Source organism: Zonotrichia albicollis, chromosome 1 (assembly GCF_047830755.1).
Source record: "Zonotrichia albicollis isolate bZonAlb1 chromosome 1, bZonAlb1.hap1, whole genome shotgun sequence".
Lineage (NCBI taxonomy): Eukaryota > Metazoa > Chordata > Aves > Passeriformes > Passerellidae > Zonotrichia > Zonotrichia albicollis.
Genome location: NC_133819.1, coordinates 113,021,540 through 113,047,039, shown reverse-complemented (window position 1 = coordinate 113,047,039; position 25,500 = coordinate 113,021,540). Strand labels below are relative to the sequence as shown.

Here is a 25,500-nt window from a genome sequence, read left to right as displayed (position 1 = left end):
GTAACTCTGCCCAGTGGGAAGTTTGCTTTCCATTCATGTCCATATTAACCTTCCTCACACAGACTGATGTGCATCAACTCCTCACTTTGTTTTGTTGCTTTTAGGAGCAGTTCTGGATAACCTGGTGTCTTGGTTTGGAAAGACAGGTGTCTGCTAAGGAAGGCAAGAGCCTCTCCTGAAATGGAAACATGTAAGCCTCCTCCCTCCGAATTGTTATAAATTTGAAATTAAGGGGGGCTCTCAGGCAAAAATACGTAAGCAGGAATAACAGTTCTTTATTAGGGAAGAAAATAAAAAGATAAAATAAACAATGCAGTACACTAAAACAACACTGACAGAGTCAGAACACAACCTGACACCCTGTTGGTCAGGGTGTTGGTAGCAGTCCAATTGGAATTGTGGCTGCAGTCCTCTTGGAGTGTCAGGTGGAGCAGGGATCCTGTAGAAAGGTGTAGTCTTCCTCTGAAGATCCAGTGGAAGAGGCAGCTGTTCCTCTAGGAAATCCAGTGGAGAAGCTGTGCTGGTGTTCCAGAACCTCAAGATTATATCCGGGTAGGAATGCCTGGCCCCTCCCTCTGAGTGGAGCCTCTCACAATGGGATGCTCTAGTTCTGATCAGTCAGGCAGTGACATTCAATAGCCTGTTATCAGCAGATGTCTCCCCGGAGGGAGGAGTGATTGTGGAAGAGATAAGGAAAGCTGCCCACTTAACAGAAGACAACTGCCATACAGATGGCAAATAGAATACAATTTTCTTGGCAATCCAGGACACCTGAAAAGCTGGTGTACAGCGAAGCCAGCTGGCATCAGCTCCTGGCCAGGTTAAGAGGATCATGAGGGGAGACATGTTGGACTGTCCCACAGAGAGCTGCTGTAGGTACAGGAGGGAGCAGTGGATCCTTTCACCCATCCCATGTGGGCACCACCAACTGCACTGCACTGAAACAAAGGCAAGGCTGTGCTGCTGCTCTGCCGAGCACATGAAGCAGCACCTGGTTCTGCCATAGTATTTTTTGTCAGGGGTTCAATTCCACTGTTTATGGCTCATACAGCTGCTTTTTGGGTCATGGGATCACACCAAACTCAAAACCCAGCACAGGAGAATGGGCAAAAAAAAAGGAATAAAAATGGTTCTTTGCCATGTTTTCTTAAACCTGACCTTAAAGCCCAAACATAATTTTAACAAATCTCACCCACATCTCAACACATTCTCTCCATCTTTTCTGTGGTAGCCAGGATTTTCCCAAGACAAAGCATGGCCTTGTTACAACAGCTCCCTTTTTCCTTTGTGCAGCAGAAGAGGATCCAGCTTCCCACACAAGCACTCTAGAAAAGATGGGCTGGATGCCCTCTGATGAGAAATCTTTGCCAAGTCCACCACCTAATGATGTCTGTCAGTAAGAAAGCACTAAGCAGTCATAAAACACACATCTTCTCAGAGAGGCAAGACAGGATGCACCACATGTTGCTCCATGTTGGCAAGCTGTCTTTGAGTGAATACTTATGTCAGCAGGATGAGAAAGGAATCTTTTCGTGTAGTAGTTGCTAGTGCAGGCCCAAACCAAAAGCACCCTCCCAAAAGTCTGGTGATTTTCAAAATCTAGGGTATCGTCTAAAAAAAAAAAAATCACTAATTACCCAAATTTTATTACAGGCCAAACCAAGACCTTGGATCCCAAATAACCCTCAGACTTGGGTTGGCTCAAATTCTGGATCCAATGTCTGCAGTGTGGGCTAAGGCAAAACCAGAAAAGAGAAAGAAAAAAAATCAGCCTTGCTCCATGGATCTTTAATATAGGGCCACCTCTGATACACTTTAGAAAAATATAATGAGACCACTATAATATATATTCCAGCCAAAATTCTTGGCATCCAAAACCAGCTTTATATGGTATGCAATACAGAAACACCCAGGAGACACTATAAGAACTTTGACAAGGCTAATATTAAGCTAGAACAAAACAGAACTACTGGCACCAACTCCACTCAGCTCTTAAGTAAACTTGTCCCATTAAAAAGTAGCCTCTAAGATATTTTCTCTCTGAAGTGTATAGTAGCTTATAAAAAGCAGGAAGGGTTGCCAAGTCATAGATGTGTTCAAGTACTCCTTACCCTCATTAAGGAACATTCCCTGGCAGCCAGCAGCTTTGAGTGCTCCAGTGAACCAGATTTTATAAGGGGGGGTGTTTACAGTGGTGTGCAATGTAGCTGGAAATCATAGTGCACTGTAGCAGCCCTGCACTAGATACAGCTGTGTTTGTAGCCTTATCACCCAGAGCACAGAATAAAACAGGCAGGGTGATCAATGAGGTTCCAAAAATATAATGAGTGTTAAGAAAACAAATCTTAAGCTTCCCTGCTCCATAGGAAGCAGAGCATCCAGAGATGACAGTGACTAAATACAAATTAGGCAGTGACATACCACTGAAGATCCAGGTCTCACTTCCACCAATTTTGTACAAAATAGTATTTACAGAGATGTCTTCACAGTGTAGATAATGGAGCTTCTCAATGTACCCATTGACTTCTGCAGCAGTTAGGAGTCACATTCCTTTGTGGAGCTGGACCTTAGTGCTGCCCCCCACCTTGCTCATCTGAGGGCTGTTTTTGCTTTCCCATTCAGTGTGTAACATATTTTCTGCCTAGGGATTTCATCCAGACCTATAAGAGGAATAAACAAGATGATCAAACACAGAAGGTCTCATCACCCTTAACACCAATGAAGAACTAAGAGAAGAACCACACTTTGGCAGTACCAGTGCTGAGTACCTAAAGTCACTTGTTCTTTTGAGTCTGTCCCTTTTCCTCTCTGCTACCAACCAGGTGCTGTTTACCAAAGGTTTTTCAGTTTCCATTGAAGAAGGATCCAAATTTATGTGGCATTTAAGCAAGCTGCTAGTTATCTGGATCTTTCACTCTGCATGCACAAATATAATTTATCACCTGTTTATAAATACATGCTAGCTACCAGTTCCTACATAGCTGACCCCTGTCCCTGTTTTGATTTGGGGAATCCAGCAATGCACATTTTATATATCCTGTGCTCTATCAGAATAATACTGAACAAAGATGCACAAATGTAACCGTGTCACTCACGTTTTTCCAGAGCAGCAACCTTCAACCAAGCCGACACAACCAGAGGAAGAGGACAGTCTCTGCAAAATTACATCTGAGTGGAGGCATTTGAAGATTAAAATACTACTTAAAATGCTACTAAAGTGTAGCAAATAAGTGGAACTTAAAAACAGCAGAGCCTTACATAAACTGTGTGGTCACGGAGGAAAAAAAGACTAAAGAAGCAAATAGGCAGGCTTCCACAGCATCTTGTTAGCTGCAGGATCAGTCAGAGAGAAAAAAGAAAGAGAAACCTTGATCCACGGGGAAAGCACATGGAAAGAAAATATCATTGTCAGACACCTTTCTGTGGAATTTCTGCTCCAGAACTTCTGCTAAAGTTTCAAGGATGCTCAGAAGCAATGAGCAAAGAGAGATAAGGTAACATGTAAAGAGACTCATTTTTTTTTACTGTCTTATCCTTATATGTGGATTCCCTATGCTAGGTGAAATAATAAGATCTAAGGCTTGGAATTGTTACAAATACTTAATGGTAGACCTCATAATTTGTTATATTTTTTACTTTAAGAGGCAGACTAGAAATCCCTTAAATCATTATTCAGGGGTTTGGGATGCCCAAGCTACAAGAGAGTTGGAGATCAGACCAAATCCCACAGGTCTGAGGTGGCTGAATGGTGAAGCATCATTTGTTTGAGAAGATAACAAGGTAACAGACCATCCAAGTATGCTGGGGAGACCAGGGACATGAATGATATAGAATGGGTTGGGCTAGAAGAGCCCTTAAAGATCATCTAGTTCCAACCCCATGGCGTGGGCAGGGACACCTTCCACTAGACCAGGCTGCTCCATCTAACCTGGGCTTGGACACTGCCAGGGATGAGGCATTCTCATCATAACAAATATCTTCCTTATGTCCAATCTAAACCTATTCTCTTTTAGTTTAAAACTGTTGACCCTTCTCATATCACTACAGGCCCTGATAAAAAGTCTTTCTCCATTTTTCCTATAAGACCCCTTTAAGCATTGAAAAGCTGCAACAAGGTGTCCCCAGAGCTTTTTTTTTCCCGGCTGAACAACCACAACTCTTTCAGCCTTTCTTCACAGGAGATGTGTACCAGCCATCTGATCATTTTTGTGGACCTTCTCTGGACCTGCTCCAAGAGATCCATGTCCTGAGGGTTCCAGAGCTGGATGCAATGTGCCAGGTGGGGTCTCACAAGGGCAGAGTAAACCTGCTGGTCACATTCCTTTTTACACAGTCCAGATTACAGTTGGCTTTCTGGGCTGCAATCACACGTTGCCAGCTCATATCTGATATTTTGTCAACCAGTATCCTCAAGTCTGCAGGGCTGCTCTCAGTCCATTCATTCCCTGGTCTGTACTGTTTCCAAAGAGTGCCCCAGCACAGGTGCAGGACATGATGAGCTCCACAGTGGCCCACTCCTCAGGCCTGCCAAGACCCCTGTGGATGACATCTTTTCCCTCAAGGAGATGAACCAGCATTGCTCACCCTTTCATCATCCACAAACTTGCTGAGGCTACAGTCCCACTGTCTATGGCAGTTCCTGGGGTCTGCCTTTTTATCCTTCTTAAAAACGGGTATGAAGTTTCCCTTTTTCTAGTCACTGAAGACTTCACCTGGCTGCCATGACTTTTGAATATGATGGAGAGCAGCTTAGCAACTATATCTGCTATTTGAGATATATATCAGCCTACTCAGACTATGTCTAAGAGGATTTAGGCTAAAACTTGGCAGTCTATAAAGTGTCTAGCTATAAAATCCTTACCAAGTTGTGATGCTATGTATTTTGCTTTAGAGTATTGGTATAGTCTGTGATCAGGTTGTCCAGAAACCTTCTTTAATGTGCTTGGAGAGGAAAAAAAAAGAAGGAGTGGGAGTAAAATGAAATTTTATATATATATAAATGTATATATATATGTCCTTCAAGTGAATAGGACCTCGTTCTGAACCAGGAAAGCAGTTATAATTCTTTCCATGGGCTTGTCATCTAATTGGAATACCATGGGAAACTTTATGACTTCTTCCCCTCTGTTTTATCTGCCGTGGTACATATAGAAGTCATCCATAATGTCACAGATTGTTTTTATTTCCTCCTACTGCATTGCTGGCAATTTTTCCTCTCGTGATAAACACAGTTAGATTATACCCAGCATTCAATGTGCTTGTTAAAACCTTTCAGACATGGCTACATTTGGAAGAAAATGTTAACAGAGTGAGTTGCAGACATTTTATTTTTCTAGAGGGTCATTTGAAGCTAAAAGATTGCCCAGTGGACCTCAGTACTGGGAGAAAAGTGAAGTGTCCTGCAAATAGCTTTGGCTGTGGATATATACCTAATTAATTCCTAGAGAACCTCTCAAAGAATCAGTATTTCTGCTAATTATTTTATAGAAGAGAGTAGTACAGAGTTGTCACTAGCTAGGATAAATACAGACCCAGCACCTACACTTAGGAGAGGAAACAGTACTTATTACTTGGCATCAATGCCATGAAAAAATGAAGATTTGGATACTGGTTCATACACTGAAAGATACACAGGACTTAATGGATTTATGTAGATTAAAAAAAATATAGGATGCAACTTTTTTTCCAAGCTATTAATTTAGTCTTTAGTTAATGTAAGCACTTCCAAAAAACAATTCTTCTTACCTCCCTTTAATTGCTGTCCTTGGATGGCAGGAATCACCACCTGAAGGTGTACATTTTATGGTACCCAACATACAAGAAGCCCAGACCAGTTATCCAGAAGTCAAACCACACTCCACCATACTCTGCCGTTGTTCCTCTGGTCTACAGCTTTTGCTCACAAGAAACTGTGACAATGGTCTGTGAAAACCTCCTCTGGATTCTCAGTTGGACCCTTAATAAACAGCATCCAGCTGGGCACTATGGAGCACTTACTGCTCTCAGGACTCCAGGGGCTGTGGTAATTCAAAACCTACCACAAGCCTGAGGAGAAAAGGAGTCTTTCATTTCTTTTTACAGCACATCACACCAAGGGGGCCTTGTTCAGGACCAGGGTCTCCATTTTCCCCTTTTTCTCTCTAAGTTCCAGGTCTCAGAGAAGCCACACAGCCTCTGTGTAAAACATGACACAGAAAAATTGCAGATCAGCAACATGAGAGACCTCACCATTTTCTCCTGTCATGAACAAAAGGTTCCACATCCAAGTAGGGAATGCATTTCAGCTTCCTGAGGGAACCTACAGGGACATGTTGAACACCAACCATCTTGGCCAGCATGACAGCCAGCACCACCAGTGGGGAGGACCAGATCATTTGTGAGCTCTACCTAAGGAAAAAAATGGAACAAAGGACTTTGCAATTTTTTCATATACCTGGAGATGAAGGCAATGGTTACCTGCTTCTTTCACAAGGGAATGGAAAGCAACTCAGTCCACTGAAAGGGGAAGGCTGCTCCCCTCCTTTCCCAGGTACAGGTTATCAATCAACACTTCCACCAGAGAATCTTGGCTGATGCAGTGACAGCTCCACCTCCCACCCCGTCAGCTTGAAGCATGACTCTTATATTAAAATTCACATCTGATTCCCATATTTCAGGTGGCTTATGATAATTCAGATGTAGAAGAGTAAGTAGAGATGAAGTAGCCAGATTGCTCAAAATAGCTTGGCATTGTGACAAATATTTTAAAAAGCAAACAAATTCAAATATTTTTTCTTTCTTGCTGAGCTCAGGAGATATAAACTTGTTTTCCCTTACTCCTGCTTCATGACAGAACAAGCTCCTTGTACAAATGCTGTCTTGAAGGATGCCAGGAAAGAGATGGAGCAGCTTCCAACAGAAGTCCAGCTCAGGAGATCAAGCAGCAGGAGCATCAGTTACCACACAGAGCAATGTTGGGCAGTGCAAGGCATGGTGCAGGCATCCATGTCCCCACAACCACAAACCTGTGAGTTGGCATGAAGTTCTGCGTGTAGAAAACCATGTGCACAAATTATGGTATCTCACCTCAAACACCTCTTCTAAGTGTACTTGTCCTTTTTCCCTGTGTAGTGACTGTATGTTCAGAAGAGTGGTGAGGTATGAAATATATTTTTATACTTTATTTCCCTCAAGCTGCTTTGCCTCCATGGTTGCATACAACCACTATAACCAAGCACAAAGGTAGACCAGGTTCACCTGACCTGCTACTGCAAATGTCCAACAGCTGTGGGGGAAGCAACTTAAAGCACACCAGTACAACTGCCTTTGAATAAAAGATTCAGAGTGAATCCTCCTACACAAAACAGAGAGTAATGTGACTGTAATTAATGTTGTTTAGACCCACAATGAAGTGGGTCTCACACTCAAAATTAAGTAAAATATTTTTCCTGGTGAAAATCACTGCACAGAAATATTGTCCTTATGATACCTTACTAAGGCTTTTTACTAACAATTGCCTTCTCCTTTCACATCCCACTATTTCCCCTATCATTTCATCCTGTTAAACAGGTATATTAATTCTCAGTTACCCCTGGGAGTAAATATGCAACCTTTCCCCATAAGACTAAGGCTTTTGCCCAGGAACTTTTCTCCAATTCAGACAAAGTGAATTGCAGCACATGGCCATTTAATAGACCTCATCAGTCAGAGATTGTTAAGCACTTCAAATATCTACATTCAAAGAATGCCAATAAACACATTTCTGCATGATAAGCTGTAGGAAATTTATCCAGACTTAAATTTTCACCCTCCTTCTGTCTCTGTTCTGTGTTTGAAAAGATAACATTCAGGATGATATCCCAACAAAGGACTCCTATAGCATGGTCAGCCATGTACAACAGAGTGATGCAACTGTTCTTTCTGCTTGGACATAGCCAGAGATTTCCAATAACACCACAGCATTCTTTGAATTTCTCTTTAAACCCAGCATTGAACTGTTTTATTTAAAAACAGGAACATGTCAGTTGAAAGGAAAACAGCAACTGTGGAATTTTAAGAATTGCTTCATCATATCTGCTGCAACTCATTCACACAAATGGGGTATCCTTATTGTGGATTCCTTTCAAGGTTTTTTTTAAGTATCATGCTACAGGAAACTCTTCTGGAATAAAACCAACAGTAAAAATTACTATAAAAAGCTATAAACTCTGAAACTCTAAATATAAAAATTCTTGAAACTTAAACTCTGAAAAATACTTTCAAGTGATTGTTTTAACCTATACAGAATATCTTCAGAACATCAAGAACCAGAGCCTGGCTCATCAGCCACCGCTTCTTGTTTTTCTTCCCACTTTGTGCCTTCCTCCTACCCTTCTATCCTCTAGCAGGAACAGTCAAGCTGACCTGGCCCAGACCTCCTCCTTTACTGTCAGAAACATTCAGCAGCATTTTCCATCTGCGATTGAGAAACCCTGAGGCTTGTGCTGATTTTCCCCAGCCCTGCAGCCTTCCTGAGTGCTGGGATCTGGAGGGAGGATGGCTCCTCTCTGCAACACCACCCTGAGTGCTCGGAGCAAGTGCCTCTGCATTCAGCGTTGGACTTCACTTCCTCCAAGGGTTAACGCCTGTCGAGCAGAAGTGCTGTTTATCTTTGGCAAGCTAGGATGGCTGAGGTCATTTCTGAAAAGACATGTTAAAAGCATTTTGAGCAATATCTTTTGTACGTAAGTAAATTTAAACTTTGGCCACAATAGTGCTGGTGGAGTTGTTCAGAACTCTCACTATGGATGGAAGTTGGAGGAGCAATTTCTGTGATGAAAAATTTTCTTGGATATAGGCAATACTGGAGCAAAAACATAAAGAAAACCTGCAGATGACTTAGAAATCAATGATATATTTGAAGCATAAGCATAAAAAACAGATACAATAATTTATAAAATTTCAAGAAAACTTAGCACAAAAATTTAACCCATTATGTGATCTTAAGATAAAGTGAAGTTGTACAGTAATTCTAGATCAACTTATTTATGAACCCCAGACTAAAGCAAAGTCTTATCTAAAAATTGACTTGATTTCATATCCAAGTACTTAGAGACCTAGAGAAAGCCATTAACTGGAGTTCAGATAAATTCTGGGAAAAGGAATTGCCACAAAGACAGATTCACACACAAAAGATGCAGTCATTCATACAACAAAAAGTATGGTGTCTTGGTGCTGATGAAGGAAGAAGAAATCAAAACCTGCAGCTAAACCTGTCTACTAATGACAAGGATGATGGCAATTCAGCAGCAAAGTTCACCTTAGAGTATCTTAACAAAAATCACAGGCACAGAAGTTAACCCAAGAACTGTGATAAATTCATCTCATATAAGCACATGGACAGGCATGAATCTTCATGCACACAATATCTGTGCTCTCCATAAGGCTTTATTGGTATTCCCTGTTTAGAGAAGGGCCATCTGCTCCCTGCTGAGAGAGACAAAGTGCAGAGCCTCGGGATTCAGCTGCATGAGGAAGTTCATGCTCAGTGAGCATGGGTGTGAATTTACTGCGTATTAGCTACTCGGCACTGACTGCCCATTTTGGTACCCTTGGTGCTTGGGAAGTGAAAAACAGCATATTTCACCTTCAAAAAGGAGCCTGCCTAGCTCACACAAAAGCACTTTTGAAGCTAACCTGCACAAAAGCACTCCTAGTAGGTACTAGAATCATCCACCCAAGGGAATTAGTGCCAAGTAACTAGCAGGCTGTAAATCCACTCTGGAGCTCCCTGCATGCTAATTCTCCCAGCAGACAGACCCTTGTGAGCCCAGAGCAGCAGCCAAGCAAGCCCAGCCCCGGCCCAGCACCATCAGGAGCCCATGAGGTCCAGGGCTGGAAGCTTATACACACCCTGTCCTTTAAAAATACCTATGTGTACAAACCAGCTCCTAAAGATCCTTTGAAAGGAACAAATTATACAGATTATTACAGAGGGAGAGAGAAAATGTAGGTGACAAAAGCAGAGAAAGGAGGGAGGGCAGTTGGGGGCAGTCACAAAATGCTACACCTACAACTCTTCAGCCATAGAGCGGAATGTTTCATTTATCAATATTCATTCCAAGACTGCATTCTAGGGGCTGCTCTTTAGGATGCAATTTACTCTCTGTGCATATTGCCAGATTTTTTTTTTTTGTTTGTTCCTTTTGATCCTATGGGTGAGACAGGCTGTGCCAAAAATGTCTTTGCCTAGGGCACCCGTCTGTGCAGAGCCAGCAGCTCTAATAGGCACTGGAAGCACTCGGCGCTGACACTTCATACATCAGCAGCCTAGTAAATTGTACTTTTTTTTTTTTTCAATAATCTCTCTACATACAAAATCCCAAAAAATGTCATTTACACACAAAGAGACCACAATTAATTTATCAGCACAGTTATTCAAACCTCTTTAGACATCATCTTTGTCACCAGAGGAACTTTTCAACAAACCCCAATGGTCTTTAGTTTCTCAGGCCTCCACATCATTACAATCTATTAGGCACCTTCATGTTAGCTCTGTTTTATTATGTAACACATAATTATGCATTTCATTAACAGCATCACCAGGCACAGTACATCAAAGAGAGAAAAGCAGCTGCCCAGGAAATTCAAAAAGATGCAGTTTACTTAAAGCTCACTGTTAAAAACCTCCCCCAGTTTCAGTTAAATCGTGACTAACATGTTTCAAAGATTTTACTCTGGCTCAGAGAGCAGAGTCCAAACAACCTCATTAGACGCAAAGCTGCTGACACAGTGAATATTCCCTGAACCCTTGATATTTCCAATAATATAAAAGGAAAAAATCATCAGCAAGCTACATAGTACAAATCAATTTTCTTCTACTGAAAACCACTTAGCCAGAGATCTTTCTTGCTACTTGCAGCTTACAAGGACAAATGCAGAAGTGAGGGCCCATCAAAAAGAGAAAAATATATATATTTCTTTTGTATTTTAATTAATTTTTCAATATTTGTTCAAATAGAAGAGCTATCTGGCCAACTGAACCAAGAAAAGGCAAAATCTTCTTCCTTCAGATAATATAAAAATCATCATCCCTGGAAGAAGCAAACAACCCAGAAGAAATAATTTTGTCATTTTTCACAAGGTTACACTAAACCAAAAGGCTTGGAATCAAGAAAACATTTAGGAAAAAAACCCAAGCAGCTGCAGGACAAAGGTACAAGACTACATATGGGAGCAAGTTCAAAAGGGGGTGGATGGGAGGGGACTTGAAGTCTCGGTACTACCAGCCAAACCAAATAGTTTTGGAGTTGATGCTGCAGCTGGCACAATACACTACCTCTGGGCACGGTTTCCCAGTCTTCTCCCAGATTTTGTGGAAGAGTACACACTCCCCCTGGAAAGCACCTTTCAGTTCTCACGTGTACAACCAGAACTTCCCTCCTTGGAAATTTTTGCTCCTGTTTTTAAAAGACACCAAGAAAAATTGTTCATGGTCAAGAGAACATTTCCAGAGGGTGGAGGGCTTGTAGCCAGCAGAAAACTTTTGATCATTCTTCTCTTGGAGCAAATACAAGCAAGGCTGCAAGCTAATAATTTGATGTAAAGAATGGAAGGAGACTACAATTCCCTAGTCACAGAAGTAAAAGAGTTGCTCATGAAGCTTTCTTGAGAATAGGAGTTTATGGAAGTAACATTAAACAGGACTAAGTTACTTGTATTTTCCCAACCATTTCATAGACAATGTAGATCTTCATTTCCATTTCTTTTATCTTGGTCTTATCATCTGCTGGCCCTCAGCAACCTGTGTGTTGGAACACTTGAGTCACTTTAATTGCCACTTAATAATGTCCTGACAAACCATGAATTAAAATGCTGTTATCATGATCCACTATTTCCATCTGGGATTATGCCAAAAGAGGCACCTTCTTCATATATCGATACAACTGAATACTCCCTTCCTGAACTTGAATTAATCTCTCTCTTTAAAACAAAGTGAAAAATATTCCTTTCCTGTGCACTTCACCTTTAAAGAAATCCTTTATAGTCTTAGGACTACATTCATTAACTCAATTTGCTTTACTGTCTCCTTATCACTCACCACCATCACCGCTAAAAATTTTTGGAAAAGTGGGATGCTGCATTACAGTAAACATAAATCTCCTGAAAAGTCACAATTGTCATGCTAGCCCTGAAAAGTTATGCACTAAATTTCCCTCACCCTGTTGAAAATGATTATTTCTTGCAGCCTGAGGCACACCAAGCTGTGCATCACACTCTACAAAGGGCGGCACACCCAGCGTAGGTTCACTGCGAGGACGTCCTGCCAAACCCCAGTGCCAGGAGGATTGCACAATTAGTGGGATTCTTCCTCTTCCAGAACTCAACACCATTAACTATTCCAAGCCATTACAAGGAGTAGGCAGCCTCTCGTACCCTAGAGCTTAACTGCTGCCAAGACAGAGCATGAAAAAATATCTCAGTGCAAGGCACATACTTCTTAAGTAAAGTAGTTCTAATTAATCACACTGGCACACTACTTCTTAATTTAACTTAATTTGTAGTGTTAAGTAAGGTCTCATGCCAGTTTTCTCTGATGTGAATTTAAATATTTTTGTGAGTTTTTCTGAAGCCAACCAGCCTTTTGTTGATGATTTCGTTGGTAGAAGAGAGATTTTTTTTTTTCTAAGACCTAGAAGCAGGACATTGCAAAAGAGAACATAGAAATAGTCAGTGCAGCTAAGTAATCCCTGGAAACATATCAAAATCCTTTGAGTCTCAGTCCTTGGGAACTTGATGGAAAATGCTATGCAAATGTTTGATTTCTTGTTTCAGTCCCTCAAGGCCTATAAATACACCTGTTTTGACAGGTTGCAGCAATGGATGCAAGTGATACCAGAAACAGTATTGGTGATAGCAGTGACTTGCCAAGATCCCCTGGAAAGACATCTATCAGTGCTTTTTTCTGTAAGCTGGCTCTTCACCCTATGTACACAGCAGACAAGAAACCCAGAAAAGAGGTTTCAAAGCAGTCTAAATCTGTGTCGGAAAGGTAACACTGGTGTGTGTTGTGTCAAGTGAACTTTCATTAATAAAAAGAGCAGTATTGTGTATGTGTGTTGCTGAATATGCCCAAACATTCAGCAGGCTCACATATTAAATCATTTCAATAAACAACCTCTGTACTGTATAATAACTCAGCTAAGCAACCTGGTACTTTTTTAACTCACAGTATTGCAGAATGCTTTTAATTATGATTCATGAGCATTTTTTAAAATAAAGTAGACAACTGCAGTGAATCTGTCGAATTTAAGTGAAAGCTAAAACCAACATCTTCAGAATGCCAGAATTCTGAATATTCCCAGCTCCTGAGGTGTAGAAAAGGCTGGAGAAGAAAGACACACTTGACTACAGACAGCTGCAGACTACACAAGGTTTTTACCAAGGCTTTTTTGATAAACTCTGTACACCCCAGGCTGAGAAACTCTTTTCAACTTTAACTTCAGTGGGAGATTAGACTTTAAATAACAGAAAACTTACAAAATCCTTCTGTTGTCTAAAATGAGCCTAGATATTCATTCACTGCCAGTTTCTTAAAGAACTGCATTACAAAATCTGAGGTCCTGAAACCATTCCCCATCCCCTTCTCTGTGAGAATAGTTTCACTTATTTCATTTTCCAGAGAAGCTGCTGCCAAAAAACACACAGTGCTCTTCCCCTAGTTGGAGTAAATTCAACAGAAAATAGCAGGACCTAGTGTATTGAACACTAGGTGTTTGCTGATTACACCTGGTTACTCCAATTATTTTGGGATTATTTTGAGCAAGGCTAAAGTCTGTACCACACTATTCTGCATCTCTTCTTCTTTGTAAAAAGGTTGCAATCTGAAAAAGTGTAAAACATACCGTTTGAACACACTGGGCTCCTCACAACAGGCAGTGGAAGGAGAGCAAATACTTACCCTGTTAGGAATATCTGCAGGCTTGAAGATTTTGAAAAATTGTTTTACTAGGGTTTAATCTCTTCATTAGAAAAACTATCAGGCAGCTCAGTAACAGAAAGCTTGGCCCTGTCAAAACAACTTCTGTGAACCATCTCAGGTGTAATCAAAAAATGGTAAGTGATCCCTAAACTGTTTAAGTGTGACGAGCTGATGCATTAAACAGCCTAGCGCTGGGAAGAACCTGCCAAATTATTTTCCAAATAATTATGCACTTCCTCTGCCTTCTTTAAGGAAACACGATGTGAAAAATCTTGAATACTACTCATTTGTCCCAGCTTCTGCAAAAGATTTTCCTTTCCCCACCAAAATCAGATGGAAAAGCAGCCTTGGGGCATTCTTTCCTGAGGAGTTAAAATGAAGACTGTGGCCATGGAGAGAATCCAAAGCTAAATTCACTATTGAGTAATCCTGCTGCAGTAACAGCATTTAAGGCATCTATTTTTGAACTATTTTTAAGCAACTAAGGAGGAGACAATTTGAACTTGCCTGTGGGGTGGGCACATATGCCTTCCTGCCCCTTCGGTGAGGACTCTGTAGCACATGCCCTGTTAGCCAGCACTGCAAAAAATGCTCCCTGATCCAGAGCATGCACATGTGTACTCATTCTAAAACAAGGGTCAAAATCTTCTCTCATCTGCCCCTATGTAGCACAACATGACCTGTCATGAGCCTCTACTGCATTCTCACACAGCAATGCCTCCCCTGACAGAGAATGTACTCCCTATCATTTTCTCTCCATGTCTGCTCCAGGAACACAATGTCCCTTTCACGCCCTTCCATCTTGAGCAAGTCACAGGAAGGCACAATCAGAAATCTCTCAAGGTCTGTGCTGCCAAAGTGTGCTGTGAGGATGCAGTCGTTTGTTACAGCCAGTTCTCCCTTGTCTTCATCTCTTGCCTCCTGAGTATTGCATACACTCTGCTAAACAAGTGGGAGAAAGGAAAAAATATGACTCAAGCCTTCCAAATAAATTATCTTTTCTTTAAACAAGGGTCAGACTGAGGGACAGAGTGAAATGGGAGCAGTATAACTGGAGTGACCTGATGTCAACCATTTGCTACATGATTTGAAGCACCAGACAACACAACCCAAATTATCTCCACAGTCTGTGCAACTTTGTCCTTTCTGAAATCAGGCACTGCTGTGCACATGTTGAACCAGGGACTGCAGATACCACCTGCTGCTGCACAACTCACCAATGGATAACAACCTGGTTGGCCACTGCACTGCACTGTGTGTTAGTGGGGTTTTGTTTTAGAGATATAAGAAAAGAGCTCAGGTTTGGCTCTGCAAGCTCTGCTCTGCCACATCCATCAGGCACTCAAGAGTTTTTCCACCATTACTCTTTGGTATTTCACAATGAGAGAAGAGCTGTCATTAGGACAGGTCCCACTGGATATACCATTTATGCTCATCTTTTCCTCAATGCTCCTACTTTTCCATGTGCCTTCACAGCTTCCCCTCAATGCCCATCTCCATTCACTCTTGTTCCTGACAGCAGTGCACCTTTCCCCCACGTTCACTGCCACCACCATGTGTGTCCTGAACCCAGCCTTATTCCTCTTCCAAAAACACAGAGGACAGGTGGAAACAAAACAGGTTGCTGTGTCCAAGTGAGGACCGGGGTTCTTCCTTAGGGATTTGCCTCTCTCAGGACCTACAGCAGGAGCCTCCATCCCACCGACACACCGTGTCCAGCCCAGCAGCTGCTCTGTTCTGTAACCACCTGCTCCTGTTTCAGCAGGGCCCAATAATCAAATGGGGATCTCTGGCCCCAAGCCCCCATTCATCAGAGCACCCACTTACATGGGGAGTTTCATTCAAAATTATTATGAACCCCTCAGGCCTTCAGGCCAGGAGAAAAAAAAAAAAGTTTATAAGTTTATTATAGTAGCTTTTATCCCAGAGAAAAAGAATTTTCTCAAAATTTACAAAAAATCTCTCTTGGCAGCATTATGAAGGTTTAAAAGTTAAAAATATAGCAAAATTTAATGGTTTCAGATGCTTTTCATGTCAGTGTAACTGGGAAATACCTTTAATATGGAAACAAATTAAATTTGGCAAAGAATTAGCACTTAAGACATCCCAATTGCATTTTTTAATTCAAAATAACTGAAAACTGATAAGATACTGTGAATTAAAAATAAATACTGCATGTTCAATTCTTGCGAACTTTCATTAAGGTTTGTGTTACATGTCCCAAATGTACCATTGCATGTTATAATACACTTCAACCCTTTATTTATAAAATACTTTTAAAGCTACTGATAGCTAGAGCCAGAAAAATGACTATATAAAAATGTTATCTTCTCAAATTACAACTTCATTTCCAATGTGTGTATTTAAAAGAGAGATGCAATCTCAATTTCAGTATTTCAGATGCACAACAGAACTTTCAGTGCCAATTGAGTCCATGTACAATTCCGTCATGTCTGTTTATTTTACTGATAAAACCTGGTACCAAAGCTGACACAGCTATATTAGAGATAAAGCTGGACTCTCTTCTAGTCTGGGAATTACCTGCAGGCTAACCAACTGTCCCATAGGTGCAGTTCTTCCATACAGATGATGAATGAAGGATTCAGAGGGGACTTGTTCTGACCTTCTTGGGCTGGGTTCACAAGGCTACCATCCAGAAAGAAAAAAAGAGTTCAATTCATTTTCTCTACAAGCATACATCTTATATCAAATGTTCCAGTGACCTGAGAAATTGTTTATCATCCCTACAGAGCAGTATTTTTCAGGTTAGAACTCAAGAAGCTTTCATTTGGAATGCTATATTGTCATCTCTTGAGAATTTTAAAATTGGATTTGGCTTGGCCTCTCAGATTAAACTACATTTCCCATGATGCACCATGTATTGGGCCTCCTTGAATATACCAAGAAAGTTTCTTTGGTGTTTCAAGGCAAATATTTCATTCCTTGAAGGAAAATGTTAATGTGGAACAACAAAGACAAGTAAATTTTTTAAATGTTTCTTTCAGTTTAGGTTTTTCAGATGTTCAGCTTTCTGATGATGTGTCCAAGGCTTTTGTAAAAAATCTGAAGTCCTCATTTTAGGTCAAAAATAGAGAAGAAGCAAACTTTTTGAAATCATTCTAAACCGGGTGGTGGGGAAAAATCAAGCTCTTGCAGACTTCAGTGTTTACCATCCCTCCAACCACAGAGTTATTTTACTATATTTTACCATGAGATCCTATTAATCTTACTTCAAATCAGCCTGTTCTGCTGCTTCCTGCTATGCCAAAAGCATATTCAGCTCTCAGAGAATTCTTCTCCTCACACTTCAGCAGGCTACAATCCTTATCGAGGAAAGGATCGCACTTTGGATGGCACCATGAGTTTGGAAGAGAAGTCCCTCCTCTTCAACTAGCCAGATGTAACACCATGTTTTGTGTGCTGAAAACAAGACTGGTTTCTTTTCGTACCAAAAGGACCAATTAAAACAAAATTTAATTTGACATCTTGCAAAATATCCTGCTTCCTGCAATTCCTCATGCCATAAACCTGCCCTGGAAACCTGTCCTGGATCAAGATTGACTGATCTCCATTTTCTGAATCTCACAGCACAGCTGTGCCACAGCTCCTGAGCCCCATCACTGCAGGGTCAGCTGCTGCTCCATTTGCAACAACATAAGGGCACTGGTACAGAAGCCCAATTTTGTGCCAGTGCTCACTTTGAGCATTGAATAATTTACCAAAAAAAAAAGCTTAAGACAAAGTAGGTGGAAACTATATATTACAGAAAGGTACCTGCACTCTAGTTGACTCTAAAGTCAGCTGTTTGAAGAGTATCGTTATTGTTTCCATCACAGAGTGATTTAGGTTGGAAGGGATCTTAAAGATCATCCAGTTCCAAACCCCTTGCCATGGACAGGGACACCTTTCAACTAGACCAGGTTGCTTAAAACTCCATCCAACCTGACCTTGGCCTTCCTCTTACCATAGCAAGTTCTAAGGCAGCCAGTGCATGAGCAAGTCTCATATAAGATGTAGCTTGCACTGAAAACCTTTTGCACCTCCAGGTCTGGCCAGCTCTGCCAGATCACCTGCTGCAGTAACCCCAGCTCCCTTTGCAGGCTCTCCTCGTTGCCTACACAGCACAGCAAGCACCAGCAGGCACTTATAAACCAGGGAGGGACAAACCATTTCACACTGTGAGCTGCTTTCATCCCTCCTTTCCAGCTCAAGGAGCAGATGGGAAGAGGGAAAAACAGGAGCTCAAGGTGGCAGAAAGAGCCCTCACCCAAATGGAGATAGGGGCTGCTCAAGGCCAACAGGCACTACTGTTTCACTGTAATGAGGAATCACTGAATATCCCGAGTTGGAAGGGACCCACAACAAAGCTCAAAGGCACAGCTATACAGACTTTTTCTAGCATCCCATTTGTCAAGAAGAAACCAGAGAATTTACACCCAATTAATATTCACATTTAATCCAAGCCTGATACATATCACTATTTTCTTGCCCAGTTAATGTACAATTTATCCATCTTTGCCTGTAGAATAGAGCTCTCATCCATTAGATCTGGACTCCCTCAAGAGAAACTTGATTTAAGTCAATGAGGATTCTTGGCCTCCTGATGGTCTGTTTAGCAGCCAGAGATTATTTTCCCTGTTTGGTCTTCAAACATCAGCTATGCACTATTACTTTACTCATCTCAAGAAGGAAAGATTCAGAATTTTTATTTATGCTAGCATTTTCAAAAACATCCCTCCTGCTTGCATCATCATCACTGCAAAGGGTTTCAAATGCAGCATCTTGCATCCTACAACCACTGAGCAGCTCTCTGGTGAAAAACCTGCACTAGTTCCAGGCAGATTTGACATACATTTTAGAAGTTTTGTGCTTATTTTTCTAACATCTTATATCACCATTCTGATTTTGTTATAACTTCCCTCTAGTTACCTGGACTGGGCGGTTGGCTGTGTTGTATCCTCACGTCACACCCATGAAACAATGTCCCACTTTATTGTGAAAGGAGGTCTAAAGCTTCTTGAGAGTCTCCCTCAGAGGAACTGAGAAGGGCAACCCCAGAACTTCCAACAATCCATCCTGCCTATAATTTCAGGTAAGTTCATTTTGCCTAAATTAGAAGTACTGAAGGAATACACAGAGAGGGGAGAGGTAAGGATTTAGTTGTTACTACATCCTGTCAGAGCTATTTCATCACACTTAGTCCAGATGACCTGTGGCAATACTGTGGAATATGTCTGAAGTACACATTGCAAGTGAGGTATTCAAATTACAAAAAAGAAAAGTTCATTTCCATTACCAATGGAATGTGTATAACAAAGACATATCAAATTTCCTAACTCTAGGACAGTGGTCACTTACAGCAACGTAGTTTATTATATACAGCATGTTTTAATGTAGGTGTGAAACAACAGAAAGCATGAACAAACCTCATTTCTGAGCCTTCATTACTGTCTTAAGAACTAGTTGATTTTACATAAAGCTTTTTATTTCCGCCATGTTGCAGACTCAGACAGACATTAACAAGCAACTTGTCATAATGGTCTGAAGCCCCATAAGATGGTCAGTATATTTCATATTTCAATACCAACTTCATGTCCCTTAGCACAACCCATTCATTCACAGCAGCCACACCCACCATTCCCAGAGGAGACTCTGGGACAGAGCCTCTCTTGGGAGAGTTAATCCCCTGAGATTTCCCTTTGATTTATATAATGACATTGCACTTCCACTTCCAAATCCTAAGAAATAGTCTCTTTTCTCCTTTAGTCTGCATCTGTCAAAAGCCTGATATTCCAGTGTTTCACACTCAGAGAAGGGTTTAGAGTCTTAACCTTTTCAGAATTAATTGCATTTCCCATCCATCAGAAGAGATTTATTGGAGGAATAAATTTGGCCAATAAAGTGATATGCTGCTTTAATTCTGACGGAACAGAATAGGCAAGAAAGGGGAGAGAGTCAGGGTTGCTTCCTATCATGTGTAATAGAAGGAAAAACAACTCACAGGACAAAGGATCCAAATTGGTGCAAATGAAACTTCTCTCAGCTTGCACGTAGGCACATCAACAGCACTGGTCACAGACACTGATACTAGGCTAGCCCAGAGCCACCTTTTCTCTTTAAAACCTGTGAGACATTTTTATTGAGAAGTAAAAATAAAAGGAATGGTAAAAACACAGGATTAGCCAGAGAGCAAGCACACTGTAGAGAGATGCTATTCCTCTTCCACGTCTAGAGCACCCTGAGGCCTGCAAGCCCAGGACACATGACACTTAAAAAGACATGGGAAACAGAAGGCTGTGGGAAGGCAAGCCATAAGGCTGTTCCTTGTACTTGCCAAAAAAAATGTCACCACATCTACCCTTTACCACAAAAAGCTGAGGAAGAGGGTCAAGTGTCAGCATGGGGGGTAGAAACAGGCAGCCAAGAAAGAAGAGGTGGGCAGATGCCTGTGGGGTCTGCCATGAGGGAAAAAAGGGAAAAAGGCATCTTACAAACCTGTTCACTACAAGTCCCACATTCATAACTGTTTCCAAATGGAAGGCTGTGAAAAGCCAAAACAAACATTTCCAATTCTTTTTGAACCCATCAAACAATATAGGAAAAATATGTGCATTTTATGGTTTGAGGGCACAACCTTTTAATTATGTGTTTGCATTGTCATGTCCAAGACCTTTTTTCTCCTCAAAAATTAATATTTCCTCAAGCAATGCAGCTATTTATCTTGGATAAACATAAATTGAAACAGAATCTGCCTGTGCAGAGAGAGGCTCAGAAGGGTTAGAACATGACACCTAGGGGTATTCAGAACGCACTGCAATGCAATCCTCTTCATTTTTCTAGGGCCTTTTCAAGTCGGTTCCCAACAGTTCTTAAGAGTTTCCAGATATTGCTTTGCATACGCTGTATGTGCATGTGCAGAGGCACTTAGAGAACAAGCACAGGTAGTCGGGAAGGTAGGGAGAAACTGAAGGAAAGAAAATGTAGGAATTTCCTCTGTACCAGAGCTGAATGGACAGCAGTTCCTGGCATCTAAGAGCAGCAAGTGCTGTGGCATATGATCACCTCTTGATTCTCTGTGATAGAGCACAGCCTCATCAGCTAAGGAAAATGCCAATCAACTGCTTTTGCCCCTAAAGGCTTATACCTGCAGAAAGACTGTAAAGTAATGGTTTACAAATTATACTTAAATTGTACTGAGGCATTACAAGAAAATTCAGGCCTACTTTGGAAAAGACATTACATTTAGTCATAATTTGGGCTCTCAGGAAACTTACATCTAGCGTGCAGGCATCAATTTTCCCCTCTTCAAGTCTTACAGACTTAGTTGGCCAACAATTCACCCAGTAACTTCCAAGATATGTATAACAGCAATAGCAGAAGCAGAAATATCAGAGGTCATTTTTACTTAATTACTTGATGGATCAGTAAGTGCTAAAGCACCAAGAGGACACTGAAGGAGGACATTTTCCATAATCAATCTAATTATTATTTCACAATAGAGAGGGTTTCTTGCACACACAACACCTCTCAAGCTAGAATATAAGAAAAAGAAATGCTTTCTACAGAATTTACACAACCTATCACTAACATGGACCCTTGGTGTGAGTGCCAACGAACAGCCACTTTATTAAATACTGTGCAACAGCACACTAGGAGGGGAAATCCAGGCTTATTCACTCTGTGTGAATTCTGACATCTGCAAAGATTTCAATGAGATAATTTTGGGCAAAACCAGCTGGGCAGCCAAGTCTGGTTTTAGTCATGGGTGAAATTTCCACACACACTAACACTCACAGGCCTTGAATGTCCTGACCTGGAAGGGTGAAAAGTTCCCCCTTGTGACCTCAACTTCACTTTTTTGTTGATTAAGCTGAATTTCAGCTGCACCTTACAACTCACTGTCCCCAGGTGTTGCAATCAGGGAGAGCAAAAACACCCTCTCTAAGTAAAAGAAAATTATTTGCAAATACTTCAGCTTTCAGAAGTTTGCCTGGAAAGTATTGTAGTTCGGACTCAAGATGTTCTGTTACGAAAGGAGGGGGAAACAGAAATGTGAAATGTGTTCCAAATTAATCCCAAAATTTTGAAATCTATGAGGCATAACTTGACCAGCAAGACCTGTGAGGTTTCCCATTAGATCACTTGCCTATACTGTAAATCCTTACTCCATCCACAAGGCCATACTCAACCCCAGCATTAAAAAGTGAATTGTACAAGGGCCTCATCCCCCACAGAAGTGAATTCACAAGGAAAACAGTGTGACCTACAACTCTTTTGTAACCCAGCAGAAACCCCTTTCCTTCTTTGTTAACCATTGATGGCATTATCATTTCTGTAACCTCAAAAAAATTAAAAATAGGAAAAGAGACTGTGGAGAGATAGAGTGTAAGAAAATAAAGATAGTGCAGAAGGTGGTCTCACACCTGAGGAGTTGCAGCTGTACTAATTACCAAAGAATAGGAACAGGCCTGCCTTTAACAGGCCACAGCTGTGTCCAGTAATGATGAGTGCTACAAAAGAGTGGGTTAGCTGGGTGAGGCGAGAGATGGAGTTTATTGGCTGTGCTGTGAAGAGGGAGGAGTTAGTGCTGTGAGGAGATGACCATGAGAAATCACTGAGAAGGTATGGGAGCTTCACAATAAGATGACAACAAGAGATGGTCAGATTTCTCAGTCAAAGTGTTACTTCCAAACTTACAATCCACAAGTAAAAGTTCCCAGGTAAAACAAAACAAAACACCCTCTTTGGGCAAAGCAGGAACAGACAGGCCAATACCATATTTCTCTCTGGTTCAATGTGCACAGGGTACCCACAGTGCTCTATTTAGTTGCAGCAGCGAAAGCTAAACTCAATCTTGGCCACAAAAATACTTAAAAACTCCACATACTTACCATTATCCCAGTGAGGGGGATGGTCAGTCTTAAAACACCTCTCAAAAATGAGGCAGCTCCAATGGCAGCAGAGACCTGTATCAATCCATACTCCCTATTCACTTGTTTGGACACCAGTTAACGAAACAAGGATTGAGCCCATCATCCTGCCATACAAAGCTCCTCTGCACCTGTATGCAAGAAGAAAAAGAGCAATCTTTTTGCCAGTGGTGGTGTTTTCTGGAAATGCTTTAGCATTCTTTTCATCCCAGATTAATTTTGTCAGGTTCTGTAGCAACTGCTTTCCCACAAAAAAGCTCTAGCAGCCTTCCTTAGTATGACCATTTACTTTATGCCAATCTTAAGCATGAAGCTGCCAGATTTACCACACTCAGAAGAAGTAGAACTAACACCATATCTGTCTGCATGCCCTTCCAAGCACAATAAGAATTAATCTTATAGCAAAAGTCAAAAATATAGGTCACAGAAAGACGCACTGAGATATTTCAGATTAAAAGACCACACTACTAGAGCTCTAACCTTATATAATTTCTCAAAATTAAGGCTGCATTCGCTCCATAAACCTGGAAAGTAAAATATTACAGTCATATAATAAATGGGCAAAAAGGAGTAATAGATATTAATGACTTGGCCAAAACTAAGAATGAAGTTGTGAAGAGAGCCCAGGAGTCCTCAAACCAACCTACACTGAAGAGCTAAACCGAAATGTAGCACAGTAGAGCAGGTAATTGCTGATGTGATACACAACATTCCATCCCAAATGCAAGGAATTAGATATACAGACTCAAGTGTCGGACAAGGAATGGGAGTTGTACATTCACTTCCCAGAGATCATGAATTGTTATTATTCATACAATAGTCATTTTTATTATATGTAGTTTATTATTTATAGCTATTTCTTTTCTACCTGTGCACAGGGGGAATTAGCTCAAATGGTAGAGCGCTCGCTTAGCATGCGAGAGGTAGCGGGATCGATGCCCGCATTCTCCAGCATCCCATTTTGCTGAGCAAGGGGCTGGAGAGCAGCACTGCAGGAAGGGCCCCAGGGCTCGGTGGCGCATTGAACATGAGCCAGCAGTGCCCTGGCAGCCAGGAGGGCCAACCCTGTCCTGGGGGCACAGCATGGCCAGCCAGGCAAGGGAGGGGACTGTCCCGCTCTGCTCTGCGGCCTCAGCTCGAGTGCTGTGAGAAATTTTGGGCTCCACAATATAAAAAAGGCATTGAGCTCTTACAGAGCATCCAAAGGAGGTCACAAGGGTAGAGAAGGGTCTGAAGAGGAAGCCTGATGAGGAGTGGCTGAGGTTGCTTGGTCTGCTCAGACTTGAGGAGACTGAGAGGAGACCTCATTGCAGTGTACAACTTCCTTGTGAGGAGGGATGGACACTGTCTTATCTCTGTGTGACCAGTGACTCAAGGAAATGGCTTGAAGCTGTCAGGGGAGGTTTAGGTTGGATATTAGGAAAATGTCTTTCATCCAGTGGGTGTTTGGGCAATAGAACAGGCTCCCCAGGGAAGTGGTCAGAGCACCCAACCTGACAGAGTCCAAGAAGCATTTGGAAAATGCTCTCAGGCCCATGGTATGATTCTTGGAGTGTCCTATCCAGGGCCAGGAGGTGGACTTTGATGGTCTCAGTGGGTCCCTTCCAGCTCAGGATATTCTATGATTCTGTGATTTGAGGAGCATCATCTTGCACCATTACACAACTTTTTCCCATTTATTCATACAACTGATCTATTTTATTGATGGATAAAGTTCTGGAATGGTTTTTGAAACTCTATGTAGTTCTAGACTGGTTATAAAAATTAGGTTATCAGGTCAAAAACATGAGTGCTGACTGATAGAATTAACTGTCTATTCAGCCAAGTACACCATGTTTCAGCAAGCACTGCATATTAAGAATTGATTTAGACAACATTTTTGGGGAGGGCTGGAGGTGAATACACAGAGGTAGAGCAAAGGCAGGAGGCTGTGCACACAACTTATTCTTTCTATAATTTTTCAATATTTTTGAATGGCATTATGCCCTCTCCAGCCACGACCCCTTGCTTGCTGAATATTAAGCCTCTCAGCATTACTGCAAGAACCTTGCTCTAGTCCACAACAGCTTTCTAAAACCTATGACAAAGACCCAGCTGCAGTTTTCTCCAAAGTTCAGGATGTTATGTCCAAGATTAAGGCTATTACATACATAAGAAACAGATGAAAAGTCTGGATCTGAACCCACAGTCCTACAGTTACAGAGATGGAGCCAGAAGCTGAGACTCTTTCTGGATATCCAGAGGATTCAAACGATCTAAACTTGGAAAGTCCACAGTTTTGGCTATGGTCCTTCCACAGCTATTCTCAGATGATATTTCTTCATTCTTTTCCCCAATTTCAGCATCTCCTTCCAAGTAACCCATCCTGTTCTACCTGTACAGCTTCCTCCGAGCACTTGGTGCTTTGCTATTGCCAAGTTTCAACCTACAATTCAGATTGTTGCTACTTGACACAGGCCTTTTATACAGAAAGCACAAACCAGGACTGAAGTGAAGTATAGGAATAACCAGGCCACTGGCAAGCCCAGAACCTGCTGTTCAACGGCCAAGGATAAAATAAAATGCCAAAGCAATGCAGAGGGATTTGCATCCGGATTCTTCAGGAGTCCCACGTTTAAAAAGCTATGTGAT

At 41.5% G+C, this 25,500-nt stretch overlaps 1 long non-coding RNA gene and 1 other non-coding gene across 3 annotated transcripts; one reads left to right on the top strand and one right to left on the bottom strand.

The window, feature by feature from the left end:
• Positions 1–267: 267 nt before the first annotated feature.
• On the bottom strand, positions 268–23,226 carry LOC141730753 (uncharacterized). Of its 2 annotated transcripts, none has more exons than XR_012582387.1 (3): positions 22,831–23,226; positions 19,941–20,062; positions 268–2,660 (listed from the first exon to the last, which is right to left on the bottom strand). It is a non-coding gene; the product is annotated as an uncharacterized LOC141730753 (long non-coding RNA). The 2 variants fall into 2 exon arrangements; XR_012582388.1 differs by lacking the exon at positions 268–2,660 and adding an exon at positions 5,040–6,174.
• A 521-nt stretch (positions 23,227–23,747) lies between these two features.
• TRNAA-AGC (transfer RNA alanine (anticodon AGC)) lies at positions 23,748–23,820 on the top strand. The gene has a single exon. It is a non-coding gene; the product is annotated as a tRNA-Ala (tRNA).
• Positions 23,821–25,500: the final 1,680 nt, after the last annotated feature.